The sequence below is a fragment of the Triticum aestivum genome, chromosome 4A, assembly GCF_018294505.1.
Source record: "Triticum aestivum cultivar Chinese Spring chromosome 4A, IWGSC CS RefSeq v2.1, whole genome shotgun sequence".
In the NCBI taxonomy this organism is placed as follows: domain Eukaryota; kingdom Viridiplantae; phylum Streptophyta; class Magnoliopsida; order Poales; family Poaceae; genus Triticum; species Triticum aestivum.
Genome location: NC_057803.1, coordinates 198,632,490 through 198,649,694, shown reverse-complemented (window position 1 = coordinate 198,649,694; position 17,205 = coordinate 198,632,490).

Genomic DNA, 17,205 nt, shown 5'->3' with positions numbered 1-17,205 from the left:
GATTATGTGGCTTTGAATGGTGCATTTTGAACACACAAAAAGTCTGGAGTTCAAATAAGTTCAAGAAAATGAAATCCCTTTGTAACAGATGAGTTTCTGTATGAAACGCTTATACTTCGAAAGAGATTATCAGTTTTGTACACGAAGTGCATCTAGTTTTTGTCGTAACCCTCTCAACTTTAATGCACATGCTATGTGTGTGAAATGATGATACCATGCCAACTTTCAACATTTTCAGAGTTCATTTGAAATGCTTTTGAATTTCAGGGTCTTATAGCTCAGAAAAATCAGTAAATGGATGAAAAATAACAAATGAAGTCAGAAAGGGCTGAAAATTGATGATGTCGCTTCGAATGGTGCATTTTGAACACACAAAAGTCTGGAGTTGAAATAAGTTCAAAAAAATGAAATCCCTTTGTAACACATGAGTTTTCGTCCGAACCACTGATACTTCAAAAGAGATTGTCCATTTTGTATACAGAGTGCATCCAGTTTTTGCCGTAACGTTGTCAACATTTTACCACATTCTATGTGGGTGAAATGATGATACCATGCCAACTTTCAACCTTTTTAGAGTTTGTTTGTAGTGCTTTTCAATTTCATGGTCATTCAGCTAAAAAAATCAGTAAATACATGAAAAATAACAAATGAAGTCAGAAATGGTTGAAAATTGATGATGTGGCTTTGAATGGTGCATTTTGGACACACAAAAAGTCTGGAGTTCAAATAAGTTCAAGAAAACGAAATCGATTTGTAACAGATGAGTTTCTGTATGAAACACTTATACTTTGAAAGAGATTGTCTGTTTTGACACGAAAAGCATCTAGTTTTTGCCGTAACCCTCTCAACTTTTATGCACATGCTATGTGGGTGAAATGATGATACCATGCCAACTTTCAACATTTTCTATGTTCATTTGAAATGCTTTTGAATTTCAGGGTCTTATAGCTTCAAAAAATCAGTAAATGCATGAAAGTAACAAATGAAGTCAGAAAGGGTTGAAAATTGCTGATGTGGCTTTGAATGGTGCATTTTGAACACACACAAAATCTAGAGTTGAAATAAGTTCAAAAAATGAAATCCCTTTTTAACAGATGAGTTCTCATCCGAACCCCTGATACTTCGAAAGAGATTGTCCATTTTGTACACAAAGTGCATCCAGTTTTTGCCGTAACCCTCTCAACTTTTTAGCACATGCTATGTGGGTGAAATGATGATACCATGCCAACTTTCAACCTTTTTAGAGTTCATTTGTAGTGCTTTTCAATTTCAAGGTCATTCAGCTAAAAAATTAGTAAATGCATTAAAAATAACAAATGAAGTCAGAAAGGGTTGAAAATATATTATGTGGCTTTGAATGGTGCATTTTGACACACAAAAGTCTGGAGTTGAAATAAGTTCAAAAAAATGAAATCCCTACGTAACACATGAGTTTTCGTCTGATCCACTGATACTTCGAAAGAGATTGTCCATTTTGTATACGAAGTGCATCCAATTTTTGCCGTAACCTTCTCAAATTCTTAGCATATTCTATGTGGGTGAAATGATGATACCATGCCAACTTTCAACCTTTTTAGAGTTCATTTGAAGTGCTTTTCAATTTCAAGGTCATTCAGCTAAAACAATCAGTAAATGCATGAACAATAACAAATGAAGTCAGAAAGGGTTGAAAATTGATGATGTGGCTTTGAATGGTGCATTTTGAAAACACAAAAAGTCTGGAGTTCAAATAAGTTCAAGAAAATGAAATCCATTTGTAACAGATGAGTTTCTGTATGAAACACTTATACTGTGAAAGAGATTGTCAGTTTTGTACATGAAAAGCATCTAGTTTTTGCCGTAACCCTCTCAACTTTTATGCACATACTATGTGGGTGAAATGATGATACCATGCCAACTTTCAACATTTTCTATGTTCATTTGAAATGCTTTTGAATTTCAGGGTCTTATAGCTTCAAAAAATCAATAAATGCATGAAAGTAACAAATGAAGTCAAAAAGGGTTGAAAATTGATGATGTGGCTTTGAACGGTGCATTTTGAACACACACAAATCTGGAGTTGAAATAAGTTCAAAAAAATGAAATCCCTTTTTAACAGATGAGTTTTCATCCGAACCCCCTAATACTTCGAAAGACATTGTCCATTTTGTACACAAAGTGCATCCAGTTTTTGCCGTAACCCTGTCAACTTTTAGCACAATCTATGTGGGTGAAATGATGATACCATGCCAACTTTCATCCTTTTTAGAGTTCATTTGTAGTGCTTTTCAATTTCAAGGTCATTCAGCTAAAAAATTAGTAAATGCATTAAAAATAACAAATGAAGTCAGAAAGGGTTGAAAATATATTATGTGGCTTTGAATGGTGCATTTTGACACACAAAAGTCTGGAGTTGAAATAAGTTCAAAAAAATGAAATCCCTATGTAACACATGAGTTTTCGTCTGATCCACTGATACTTTGAAAGAGATTGTCCATTTTGTATACGAAGTGCATCCAATTTTTGCCGTAACCTTCTCAACTTTTTAGCACATTCTATGTGGGTGAAATGATGATACCATGCCAACTTTCAACCTTTTTAGAGTTCATTTGAAGTGCTTTTCAATTTCAAGGTCATTCAGCTAAAACAATCAGTAAATGCATGAACAATAACAAATGAAGTCAGAAAGGGTTGAAAATTGATGATGTGGCTTTGAATGGTGCATTTTGAACACACAAAAAGTCTGGAGTTCAAATAAGTTCAAGAAAATGAAATCCATTTGTAACAGATGAGTTTCTGTATGAAACACTTATACTGTGAAAGAGATTGTCTGTTTTGTACACGAAAAGCATCTAGTTTTTGCCGTAACCCTCTCAACTTTTATGCACATACTATGTGGGTGAAATGATGATACCATGCCAACTTTCAACATTTTCTATGTTCATTTGAAATGCTTTTGAATTTCAGGGTCTTATAGCTTCAAAAAATCAATAAATGCATGAAAGTAACGAATGAAGTCAAAAAGGGTTGAAAATTGATGATGTGGCTTTGAATGGTGCATTTTGAACACACACAAATCTGGAGTTGAAATAACTTCAAAAAAATGAAATCCCTTTTTAACAGATGAGTTTTCATCCGAACCCCTGATACTTCGAAAGAGATTGTCCATTTTGTACACAAAGTGCATCCAGTTTTTGCCGTAACCCTGTCAACTTTTAGCACATTCTATGTGGGTGAAATGATGATACCATGCCAACTTTCAACCTTTTTAGAGTTCATTTGTAGTGCTTTTCAATTTCAAGGTCATTCAGCTAAAAAATTAGTAAATGTATTAAAAATAACAAATGAAGTCAGAAAGGGTTGAAAATATATTATGTGGCTTTGAATGGTGCATTTTGAACACACAAAAGTCTGGAGTTGAAATAAGTTCAAAAAAATGAAATCCCTATGTAACACATGAGTTTTCGTCTGAACCACTGATACTTCGAAAGAGATTGTCCATTTTGTATACAAAGTGCATCCAATTTTTGCCGTAACCTTCTCAACTTTTTAGCACATTCTATGTGGGTGAAATGATGATACCAAGCGAACTTTCAACCTTTTTAGAGTTCATTTGAAGTGCTTTTCAATTTCAAGGTCATTCAGCTAAAAAAATCAGCAAATGCATGAAAAATAACAAATGAAGTCAGAAAGGGTTGAAAATTGATGATGTGGCTTTGAATGGTGCATTTTGAACACACAAAAAGTCTGGAGTTCAAATAAGTTCAAGAAAATGAAATCCATTTGTAACAGATCAGTTTTCGTATGAAACTCTTATACTTCGAAAGAGATTGTCTGTTTTGTACACGAAGTGCATCTAGTTTTTGTCTTAACCCTCTCAACTTTTATGCACATGCTATGTCGGTGAAATGATGATACCATGCCAACTTCCAACATTTTCAGAGTTCATTTGAAATGCTTTTGAATTTCAGGGTTTTATAGATCAAAAAATCAGTAAATGGATGAAAAATAACAAATGAAGTCAGAAAGAGTTTAAGCTTGATGATGTCGCTTTGAATGGTGCATTTTGAACACACAAAAAGTCTGGAGTTCAAATAACTTCAAGAAAATGAAATCCATTTGTAACAGATGAGTTTCTGTATGAAACGCTTATACTTTGAAAGAGATTGTCTGTTTTGTACACAAAGTGCATCTAGTTTTTGCCGTAACCCTCTCAACTTTTATGCACATGCTATGTGGGTGAAATGACGATTCCATGCCAACTTTCAACATTTTTAGAGTTCATTTGAAATGCTTTTGAATTTCAGGGTCTTATAGCTCAAAAAAATCAGTAAATGGATGAGAAATAACAAATGAAGTCAGAAAGGGTTGAAAATTGATGATGTCGCTTTGAATGGTGCATTTTGAACACACAAAAGTCTGGAGGTGAAATAAGTTCAAAAAAATGAAATCCCTTTGTAACAGATGAGTTTTTGTCCGAACCGCTGATACTTCGAAAGAGATTGTCCATTTTGTACACAAAGTGCATCTAGTTTTTGCCGTAACCCTCTCAACTTTTAGCACATTCTATGTGGGTGAAATGATGATACCATGCCAACTTTCAACCTTTTTAGAGTTCATTTGTAGTCCTTTTCAATTTCAAGGTCATTCAGCTAAAAAATCAGTAAATGCATTAAAAATAACAAATGAAGTCAGAAAGGGTTGAAAATAGATTATGTGGCTTTGAATGGTGCATTTTGAACACACAAAAAGTCTGGAGTTCAAATAAGTTCAAGAAAATGAAATCCCTTTGTAACAGATGAGTTTCTGTATGAAACGCTTATACTTCGAAAGAGATTATCAGTTTTGTACACGAAGTGCATCTAGTTTTTGTCGTAACCCTCTCAACTTTAATGCACATGTTATGTGTGTGAAATGATGATACCATGCCAACTTTCAACATTTTCAGAGTTCATTTGAAATGCTTTTGAATTTCAGGGTCTTATAGCTCAGAAAAATCAGTAAATGGACGAAAAATAACAAATGAAGTCAGAAAGGGCTGAAAATTGATGATGTCGCTTCGAATGGTGCATTTTGAACACACAAAAGTCTGGAGTTGCAATATGTTCAAAAAAATGAAATCCCTTTGTAACACATGAGTTTTCGTCCGAACCACTGATACTTCAAAAGAGATTGTCCATTTTGTATACAAAGTGCATCCAGTTTTTGCCGTAACGTTGTCAACATTTTACCACATTCTATGTGGGTGAAATGATGATACCATGCCAACTTTCAACCTTTTTAGAGTTTGTTTGTAGGGCTTTTCAATTTCATGGTCATTCAGCTAAAAAATTCAGTAAATACATGAAAAATAACAAATGAAGTCAGAAAGGGTTGAAAATTGATGATGTGGCTTTGAATGGTGCATTTTGGACACACAAAAAGTCTGGAGTTCAAATAAGTTCAAGAAAACAAAATCGATTTGTAACAGATGAGTTTCTGTATGAAACACTTATACTTTGAAAGAGATTGTCTGTTTTGACACGAAAAGCATCTAGTTTTTGCCGTAACCCTCTCAACTTTTATGCACATGCTATGTGGGTGAAATGATGATACCATGCCAACTTTCAACATTTTCTATGTTCATTTGAAATGCTTTTGAATTTCAGGGTCTTATAGCTTCAAAAAATCAGTAAATGCATGAAAGTAACAAATGAAGTCAGAAAGGGTTGAAAATTGCTGATGTGGCTTTGAATGGTGCATTTTGAACACACACAAAATCTAGAGTTGAAATAAGTTCAAAAAAATGAAATCCCTTTTTAACAGATGAGTTCTCATCCGAACCCCTGATACTTCGAAAGAGATTGTCCATTTTGTACACAAAGTGCATCCAGTTTTTGCCGTAACCCTCTCAACTTTTTAGCACATGCTATGTGGGTGAAATGATGATACCATGCCAACTTTCAACCTTTTTAGAGTTCATTTGTAGTGCTTTTCAATTTCAAGGTCATTCAGCTAAAAAATTAGTAAATGCATTAAAAATAACAAATGAAGTCAGAAAGGGTTGAAAATATATTATGTGGCTTTGAATGGTGCATTTTGACACACAAAAGTCTGGAGTTGAAATAAGTTCAAAAAAATGAAATCCCTATGTAACACATGAGTTTTCGTCTGATCCACTGATACTTCGAAAGAGATTGTCCATTTTGTATACGAAGTGCATCCAATTTTTGCCGTAACCTTCTCAACTTTTTAGCACATTCTATGTGGGTGAAATGATGATACCATGCCAACTTTCAACCTTTTTAGAGTTCATTTGAAGTGCTTTTCAATTTCAAGGTCATTCAGCTAAAACAATCAGTAAATGCATGAACAATAACAAATGAAGTCAGAAAGGGTTGAAAATTGATGATGTGGCTTTGAATGGTGCATTTTGAAAACACAAAAAGTCTGGAGTTCAAATAAGTTCAAGAAAATGAAATCCATTTGTAACAGATGAGTTTCTGTATGAAACACTTATACTGTGAAAGAGATTGTCTGTTTTGTACATGAAAAGCATCTAGTTTTTGCCGTAACCCTCTCAACTTTTATGCACATACTATGTGGGTGAAATGATGATACCATGCCAACTTTCAACATTTTCTATGTTCATTTGAAATGCTTTTGAATTTCAGGGTCTTATAGCTTCAAAAAAGCAATAAATGCATGAAAGTAACAAATGAAGTCAAAAAGGGTTGAAAATTGATGATGTGGCTTTGAATGGTGCATTTTGAACACACACAAATCTGGAGTTGAAATAAGTTCAAAAAAATGAAATCCCTTTTTAACAGATGAGTTTTCATCCGAACCCCTAATACTTCGAAAGACATTGTCCATTTTGTACACAAAGTGCATCCAGTTTTTGCCGTAACCCTGTCAACTTTTAGCACAATCTATGTGGGTGAAATGATGATACCATGCCAACTTTCATCCTTTTTAGAGTTCATTTGTAGTGCTTTTCAATTTCAAGGTCATTCAGCTAAAAAATTAGTAAATGCATTAAAAATAACAAATGAAGTCAGAAAGGGTTGAAAATATATTATGTGGCTTTGAATGGTGCATTTTGACACACAAAAGTCTGGAGTTGAAATAAGTTCAAAAAAATGAAATCCCTATGTAACACATGAGTTTTCGTCTGATCCACTGATACTTCGAAAGAGATTGTCCATTTTGTATATGAAGTGCATCCAATTTTTGCCGTAACCTTCTCAACTTCTTAGCACATTCTATGTGGGTGAAATGATGATACCATGCCAACTTTCAACCTTTTTAGAGTTCATTTGAAGTGCTTTTCAATTTCAAGGTCATTCAGCTAAAACAATCAGTAAATGCATGAACAATAACAAATGAAGTCAGAAAGGGTTGAAAATTGATGATGTGGCTTTGAATGGTGCATTTTGAACACACAAAAAGTCTGGAGTTCAAATAAGTTCAAGAAAATGAAATCCATTTGTAACAGATGAGTTTCTGTATGAAACACTTATACTGTGAAAGAGATTGTCTGTTTTGTACATGAAAAGCATCTAGTTTTTGCCGTAACCCTCTCAACTTTTATGCACATACTATGTGGGTGAAATGATGATACCATGCCAACTTTCAACATTTTCTATGTTCATTTGAAATGCTTTTGAATTTCAGGGTCTTATAGCTTCAAAAAATCAATAAATGCATGAAAGTAACAAATGAAGTCAAAAAGGGTTGAAAATTGATGATGTGGCTTTGAATGGTGCATTTTGAACACACACAAATCTGGAGTTGAAATAAGTTCAAAAAAATGAAATCCCTTTTTAACAGATGAGTTTTCATCCGAACCCCTGATACTTCGAAAGAGATTGTCCATTTTGTACACAAAGTGCATCCAGTTTTTGTCGTAACCCTGTCAACTTTTAGCACAATCTATGTGGGTGAAATGATGATACCATGCCAACTTTCAACCTTTTTAGAGTTCATTTGTAGTGCTTTTCAATTTCAAGGTCATTCAGCTAAAAAATTAGTAAATGCATTAAAAATAACAAATGAAGTCAGAAAGGGTTGAAAATATATTATGTGGCTTTGAATGGTGCATTTTGACACACAAAAGTCTGGAGTTGAAATAAGTTCAAAAAATGAAATCCCTATGTAACACATGAGTTTTCGTCTGATCCACTGATACTTCGAAAGAGATTGTCCATTTTGTATACAAAGTGCATCCAATTTTTGCCGTAACCTTCTCAACTTTTTAGCACATTCTATGTGGGTGAAATGATGATACCATGCCAACTTTCAACCTTTTTAGAGTTCATTTGAAGTGCTTTTCAATTTCAAGGTCATTCAGCTAAAACAATCAGTAAATGCATGAACAATAACAAATGAAGTCAGAAAGGGTTGAAAATTGATGATGTGGCTTTGAATGGTGCAATTTGAACACACAAAAAGTCTGGAGTTCAAATAAGTTCAAGAAAATGAAATCCATTTGTAACAGATGAGTTTCTGTATGAAACACTTATACTGTGAAAGAGATTGTCTGTTTTGTACATGAAAAGCATCTAGTTTTTGCCGTAACCCTCTCAACTTTTATGCACATACTATGTGGGTGAAATGATGATACCATGCCAACTTTCAACATTTTCTATGTTCATTTGAAATGCTTTTGAATTTCAGGGTCTTATAGCTTCAAAAAATCAATAAATGCATGAAAGTAACAAATGAAGTCAAAAAGGGTTGAAAATTGATGATGTGGCTTTGAATGGTGCATTTTGAACACACACAAATCTGGAGTTGAAATAAGTTCAAAAAATGAAATCCCTTTTTAACAGATGAGTTTTCATCCGAACCCCTGATACTTCGAAAGAGATTGTCCATTTTGTACACAAAGTGCATCCAGTTTTTGCCGTAACCCTGTCAACTTTTAGCACAATCTATGTGGGTGAAATGATGATACCATGCCAACTTTCAACCTTTTTAGAGTTCATTTGTAGTGCTTTTCAATTTCAAGGTCATTCAGCTAAAAAATTAGTAAATGCATTAAAAATAACAAATGAAGCCAGAAAGGGTTGAAAATATATTATGTGGCTTTGAATGGTGCATTTTGAACACACAAATGTCTGGCGTTGAAATAAGTTCTGAAAAATGAAATCCCTATGTAACACATGAGTTTTCGTCTGAACCAATGATACTTCGAAAGAGATTGTCCATTTTGTATACAAAGTGCATCCAATTTTTGCCGTAACCTTCTCAACTTTTTAGCACATTCTATGTGGGTGAAATGATGATACCATGCCAACTTTCAACCTTTTTAGAGTTCATTTGAAGTGCTTTTCAATTTCAAGGTCATTCAGCTAAAAAAATCAGTAAATGCATGAAAAATAACAAATGAAGTCAGAAAGGGTTGAAAATTGATGATGTGGCTTTGAATGGTGCATTTTGAACACACAAAAAGTCTGGAGTTCAAATAAGTTCAAGAAAATGAAATCCATTTGTAACAGATGAGTTTCTGTATGAAACGCTTATACTTTGAAAGAGATTGTCTGTTTTGTACACAAAGTGCATCTAGTTTTTGCCGTAACCCTCTCAACTTTTATGCACATGCTATGTTGGTGAAATGATGATTCCATGACAACTTTCAACATTTTTAGAGTTCATTTGAAATGCTTTTGAATTTCAGGGTCTTATAGCTCAAAAAAATCAGTAAATAGATGAAAAATAACAAATGAAGTCAGAAAGGGTTGAAAATTGATGATGTTGCTTTGAATGGTGCATTTTGAACACACAAAAAGTCTGGAGGTGAAATAAGTTCAAAAAAATGAAATCCATTTGTAACAGATGAGTTTTTGTCCGAACCGCTGATACTTCGAAAGAGATTGTCCATTTTGTACACAAAGTGCATCTAGTTTTTGCCGTAACCCTCTCCACTTTTAGCACATTCTATGTGGGTGAAATGATGATACCATGCCAACTTTCAACCTTTTTAGAGTTCATTTGTAGTGCTTTTCAATTTCAAGGTCATTCAGCTAAAAAAATCAGTAAATGCATGAAAAATAAAAAAATGAAGTCAGAAAGGGTTGAAAATTGATGATGTGGCTTTGAATGGTGCATTTTGAACACACAAAAAGTCTGGAGTTGAAATAAGTTCAAGAAAATGAAATCCATTTGTAACAGATGAGTTTTTGTATGAAACGTTTATACTTCGAAAGAGATTGTCTGTTTTGTACACGAAGTGCATCTAGTTTTTGCCGTAACCCTCTCAACTTTTATGCACATGCGATATGGGTGAAATGATGATACCATGCCAACTTTCAACATTTTCAGAGTTCATTTGAAATGCTTTTGAATTTCAGGGTTTTATAGCTCAAAAAATCAGTAAATGGATGAAAAATAACAAATGAAGTCAGAAAGGGTTTAAGCTTGATGATGTCGCTTTGAATGGTGCATTTTGAACACACAAAAAGTCTGGAGGTGAAATAAGTTCAAAAAAATGAAATCAATTTGTAACAGATGAGTTTTTGTCCGAACCGCTGATACGTCGAAAGAGATTGTCCATTTTGTACACAAAGTGCATCTAGTTTTTGCCGTAACCCTCTCAACTTTTAGCACATTCTATGTGGGTGAAATGATGATACCATGCCAACTTTCAACCTTTTTAGAGTTCATTTGTAGTGCTTTTCAATTTCAAGGTCATTCAGCTAAAAAATTAGTAAATGCATTAAAAATAACAAATGAAGTCAGAAAGGGTTGAAAATAGATTATGTGGCTTTGAATGGTGCATTTTGAACACACAAAAAGTCTGGAGTTCAAATAAGTTCAAGAAAATGAAATCCCTTTGTAACAGATGAGTTTCTGTATGAAACGCTTATACTTCGAAAGAGATTGTCTGTTTTGTACACGAAGTGCATCTAGTTTTTGTCGTAACCCTCTCAACTTTAATGCACATGCTATGTGGGTGAAATGATGATACCATGCCAACTTTCAACATTTTCAGAGTTCATTTGAAATGCTTTTGAATTTCAGGGTCTTATAGCTCAGAAAAATCAGTAAATGGATGAAAAATAACAAATGAAGTCAGAAAGGGTTGAAAATTGATGATGTCGCTTTGAATGGTGCATTTTGAACACACAAAAGTCTGGAGTTGAAATAAGATCAAAAAAATGAAATCCCTTTGTAACACATGAGTTTTCGTCCGAACCACTGATACTTCGAAAGAGATTGTCCATTTTGTATACAAAGTGCATCCAGTTTTTGCCGTAACGTTGTCAACATTTTAGCACATTCTACGTGGGAGAAATGATGATACCATGCAAACTTTCAACCTTTTTAGAGTTCATTTGTAGTGCTTTTCAATTTCATGGTCATTCAGCTAAAAAAATCAGTAAATGCATGAAAAATAACAAATGAAATCAGAAAGGGTTGAAAATTGATGATGTGGCTTTGAATGGTGCATTTTGGACACACAAAAAGTCTGGAGTTCAAATAAGTTCAAGAAAATGAAATCGATTTGTAACAGATGAGTTTCTGTATGAAACACTTATACTTTGAAAGAGATTGTCTGTTTTGTACACGAAAAGCATCTAGTTTTTGCCGTAACCCTCTCAACTTTTATGCACATGCTATGTGGGTGAAATGATGATACCATGCCAACTTTCAACATTTTCTATGTTCATTTGAAATGCTTTTCAATTTCAGGGTCTTATAGCTTCAAAAAATCAGTAAATGCATGAAAGTAACAAATGAAGTCAGAAAGGGTTGAAAGTTGATGATGTGGCTTTGAATGGTGCATTTTGAACACACACAAAATCTGGAGTTGAAATAAGTTCAAAAAAATGAAATCCCTTTTTAACAGATGAGTTTTCATCCGAACCCCTGATACTTCGAAAGAGATTGTCCATTTTGTACACAAAGTGCATCCAGTTTTTGCCGTAACCCTCTCAACTTTTTAGCACATGCTATGTGGGTGAAATGATGATACCATGCCAACTTTCAACCTTTTTAGAGTTCATTTGAAATGCTTTTGAATTTCAGGGTCTTATAGCTCAAAAAAATTAGTAAATGGATGAAAAATAACAAATGAATTCAGAAAGGGTTGAAAATTATGATGTCACTTTGAATGGTGCATTTTGAACATACGAAAAGTCTGGAGGTGAAATAAGTTTTAAAAAATGAAATCCCTTTGTAACAGATGAGTTTTTGTCCGAACCGCTGATACTTCGAAAGAGATTTTCCATTTTGTACACAAGGTGCATCCAGTTTTTGCCGTTACCCTCTCAACTTTTTAGCACATGCTATGTGGGTGAAATGATGATACCATGCCAACTTTCAACCTTTTTAGAGTTCATTTGTAGTGCTTTTCAATTTCTAGGACATTCAGCTAAAAAACAATAAATGCATGAAAAATAACAAATGAAGTTAGAAAGGGTTGAAAATTGATAATGTGGCATTGAATGGTGAATTTCTAACACACAAAAAGTCTGTAGTTCAAATAAGTTCAAGAAAATGAAATCCCTTTGTAATAGGTGAGTTTCCGTATGAAACCCTTATACTTTGAAAGAGATTGTCTGTTTTGTACATGAAGTGCATCTAGTTTTTGCCGTAACCCTCTCAACTTTTATGCACATGCTATGTGGGTGAAATGATGATACCATGCCAAGTTTCAACATTTTTAGAGTTCATTTGTAGTGCTTTTCAGTTTCAAGGTCATTCAGCTAAAAAATTAGTAAATGCATTAAAAATAACAAATGAAGTCAGAAAGGGTTGAAAATATATTATGTGGCTTTGAATGGTGCATTTTGAACACACAAAAGTCTGGAGTTGAAATAAGTTCAAAAAAATGAAATCCCTATGTAACACATGAGTTTTCGTCTGAACCACTGATACTTCGAAAGAGATTGTCCATTTTGTATACAAAGTGCATCCAATTTTTGCCGTAACCTTCTCAACATTTTAGCAAATTCTATGTCGGTGAAATGATGATACCATGCCAACTTTCAACCTTTTTAGAGTTCATTTGAAGTGCTTTTCAATTTCAAGGTCATTCAGCTAAAAAAATCAGTAAATGCATGAAAAATAACAAATGAAGTCAGAAAGGGTTGAAAATTGATGATGTGGCTTTGAATGGTGCATTTTGAACACACAAAAAGTCTGGAGTTCAAATAAGTTCAAGAAAATGAAATCCATTTGTAATAGATGAGTTTCTGTATGAAACGCTTATACTTTGAAAGAGATTGTCTGTTTTGTACACAAAGTGCATCTAGTTTTTGCCGTAACCCTCTCAACTTTTATGCACATGCTATGTGGGTGAAATGATGATTCCATGCCAACTTTCAACATTTTTAGAGTTCATTTGAAATGCTTTTGAGTTTCAGGGTCTTATAGCTCAAAAAAATCAGTAAATGGATGAAAAATAACAAATGAAGTCAGAAAGGGTTGAAAATTGATGATGTCGCTTTGAATGGTGCATTTTGAACACACAAAAAGTATGGAGGTGAAATAAGTTCAAAAAAATGAAATCCATTTGTAACAGATGAGTTTTTGTCCGAACCGCTGATACTTCGAAAGAGATTGTCCATTTTGTAGACAAAGTGCATCTAGTTTTTGCCGTAACCCTCTCCACTTTTAGCACATTCTATGTGGGTGAAATGATGATACCATGCCAACTTTCAACCTTTTTAGAGTTCATTTGTAGTGCTTTTCAATTTCAAGGTCATTCAGCTAAAAAATCAGTAAATGCATGAAAAATAAAAAAATGAAGTCAGAAAGGGTTGAAAATTGATGATGTGGCTTGAATGGTGCATTTTGAACACACAAAAAGTCTGGAGTTCAAATAAGTTCAAGAAAATGAAATCCATTTGTAACAGATGAGTTTTTGTATGAAACGTTTATACTTCGAAAGAGTTTGTCTGTTTTGTACACGAAGTGCATCTAGTTTTTGCCGTAACCCTCTCAACTTTTATGCACATGCGATATGGGTGAAATGATGATACCATACCAACTTTCAACATTTTCAGAGTTCATTTGAAATGCTTTTGAATTTCAGGGTTTTATAGCTCAAAAAATCAGTAAATGGATGAAAAATAACAAATGAAGTCAGAAAGGGTTTAAGCTTGATGATGTCGCTTTGAATGGTGCATTTTGAACACACAAAAAGTCTGGAGGTGAAATAAGTTCAAAAAAATGAAATCCATTTGTAACAGATGAGTTTTTGTCCGAACCGCTGATACTTCGAAAGAGATTGTCCATTTTGTACACAAAGTGCATCTAGTTTTTGCCGTAACCCTCTCAACTTTTAGCACATTCTATGTGGGTGAAATGATGATACCATGCCAACTTTCAACCTTTTTAGAGTTCATTTGTAGTGCTTTTCAATTTCAAGGTCATTCAGCTAAAAAATTAGTAAATGCATTAAAAATAACAAATGAAGTCAGAAAGGGTTGAAAATAGATTATGTGGCTTTGAATGGTGCATTTTGAACACACAAAAAGTCTGGAGTTCAAATAAGTTCAAGAAAATGAAATCCCTTTGTAACAGATGAGTTTCTGTATGAAACGCTTATACTTCGAAAGAGATTGTCTGTTTTGTACACGAAGTGCATCTAGTTTTTGTCGTAACCCTCTCAACTTTAATGCACATGCTATGTGGGTGAAATGATGATACCATGCCAACTTTCAACATTTTCAGAGTTCATTTGAAATGCTTTTGAATTTCAGGGTCTTATAGCTCAGAAAAATCAGTAAATGGATGAAAAATAACAAATGAAGTCAGAAAGGGTTGAAAATTGATGATGTCGCTTTGAATGGTGCATTTTGAACACACAAAAGTCTGGAGTTGAAATAAGATCAAAAAAATGAAATCCCTTTGTAACACATGAGTCTTCGTCCGAACCACTGATACTTCGAAAGAGATTGTCCATTTTGTATACAAAGTGCATCCAGTTTTTGCCGTAATGTTGTCAACATTTTAGCACATTCTATGTGGGTGAAATGATGATACCATGCCAACTTTCAACCTTTTTAGAGTTCATTTGTAGTGCTTTTCAATTTCATGGTCATTCAGCTAAAAAAATGAGTAAATGCATGAAAAATAACAAATGAAATCAGAAAGGGTTGAAAATTGATGATGTGGCTTTGAATGGTGCATTTTGGACACACAAAAAGTCTGGAGTTCAAATAAGTTCAAGAAAATGAAATCGATTTGTAACAGATGAGTTTCTGTATGAAACACTTATACTTTGAAAGAGATTGTCTGTTTTGTACACGAAAAGCATCTAGTTTTTGCCGTAACCCTCTCAACTTTTATGCACATGCTATGTGGGTGAAATGATGATACCATGCCAACTTTCAACATTTTCTATGTTCATTTGAAATGCTTTTGAATTTCAGGGTCTTATAGCTTCAAAAAATCAGTAAATGCATGAAAGTAACAAATGAAGTCAGAAAGGGTTGAAAGTTGATGATGTGGCTTTGAATGGTGCATTTTGAACACACACAAAATCTGGAGTTGAAATAAGTTCAAAAAAATGAAATCCCTTTTTAACAGATGAGTTTTCATCCGAACCCCTGATACTTCGAAAGAGATTGTCCATTTTGTACACAAAGTGCTTCCAGTTTTTGCCGTAACCCTCTCAACTTTTTAGCACATGCTATTTGGGTGAAATGATGATACCATGCCAACTTTCAACCTTTTTAGAGTTCATTTGAAATGCTTTTGAGTTTCAGGGTCTTATAGCTCAAAAAAATCAGTAAATGGATGAAAAATAACAAATGAAGTCAGAAAGGGTTGAAAATTGATGATGTCGCTTTGAACGGTGCATTTTGAACACACAAAAAGTATGGAGGTGAAATAAGTTCAAAAAAATGAAATCCATTTGTAACAGATGAGTTTTTGTCCGAACCGCTGATACTTCGAAAGAGATTGTCCATTTTGTAGACAAAGTGCATCTAGTTTTTGCCGTAACCCTCTCCACTTTTAGCACATTCTATGTGGGTGAAATGATGATACCATGCCAACTTTCAACCTTTTTAGAGTTCATTTGTAGTGCTTTTCAATTTCAAGGTCATTCAGCTAAAAAATCAGTAAATGCATGAAAAATAAAAAAATGAAGTCAGAAAGGGTTGAAAATTGATGATGTGGCTTGAATGGTGCATTTTGAACACACAAAAAGTCTGGAGTTCAAATAAGTTCAAGAAAATGAAATCCATTTGTAACAGATGAGTTTTTGTATGAAACGTTTATACTTCGAAAGAGATTGTCTGTTTTGTACACGAAGTGCATCTAGTTTTTGCCGTAACCCTCTCAACTTTTATGCACATGCGATATGGGTGAAATGATGATACCATACCAACTTTCAACATTTTCAGAGTTCATTTGAAATGCTTTTGAATTTCAGGGTTTTGTAGCTCAAAAAATCAGTAAATGGATGAAAAATAACAAATGAAGTCAGAAAGGGTTTAAGCTTGATGATGTCGCTTTGAATGGTGCATTTTGAACCCACAAAAAGTTTGGAGGTGAAATAAGTTCAAAAAAATGAAATCACTTTGTAACAGATGAGTTTTTGTCCGAACCGCTGATACTTCGAAAGAGATTGTCCATTTTGTACACAAAGTGCATCTAGTTTTTGCCGTAACCCTCTCAACTTTTAGCACATTCTATGTGGGTGAAATGATGATACCATGCCAACTTTCAACCTTTTTAGAGTTCATTTGTAGTGCTTTTCAATTTCAAGGTCATTCAGCTAAAAAATTAGTAAATGCATTAAAAATAACAAATGAAGTCAGAAAGGGTTGAAAATAGATTATGTGGCTTTGAATGGTGCATTTTGAACACACAAAAAGTCTGGAGTTCAAATAAGTTCAAGAAAATGAAATCCCTTTGTAACAGATGAGTTTCTGTATGAAACGCTTATACTTCGAAAGAGATTGTCTGTTTTGTACACGAAGTGCATCTAGTTTTTGTCGTAACCCTCTCAACTTTAATGCACATGCTATGTGGGTGAAATGATGATACCATGCCAACTTTCAACATTTTCAGAGTTCATTTGAAATGCTTTTGAATTTCAGGGTCTTATAGCTCAGAAAAATCAGTAAATGGATGAAAAATAACAAATGAAGTCAGAAAGAGTTGAAAATTGATGATGTCGCTTTGAATGGTGCATTTTGAACACACAAAAGTCTGGAGTTGAAATAAGATCAAAAAAATGAAATCCCTTTGTAACACATGAGTCTTCGTGCGAACCACTGATAC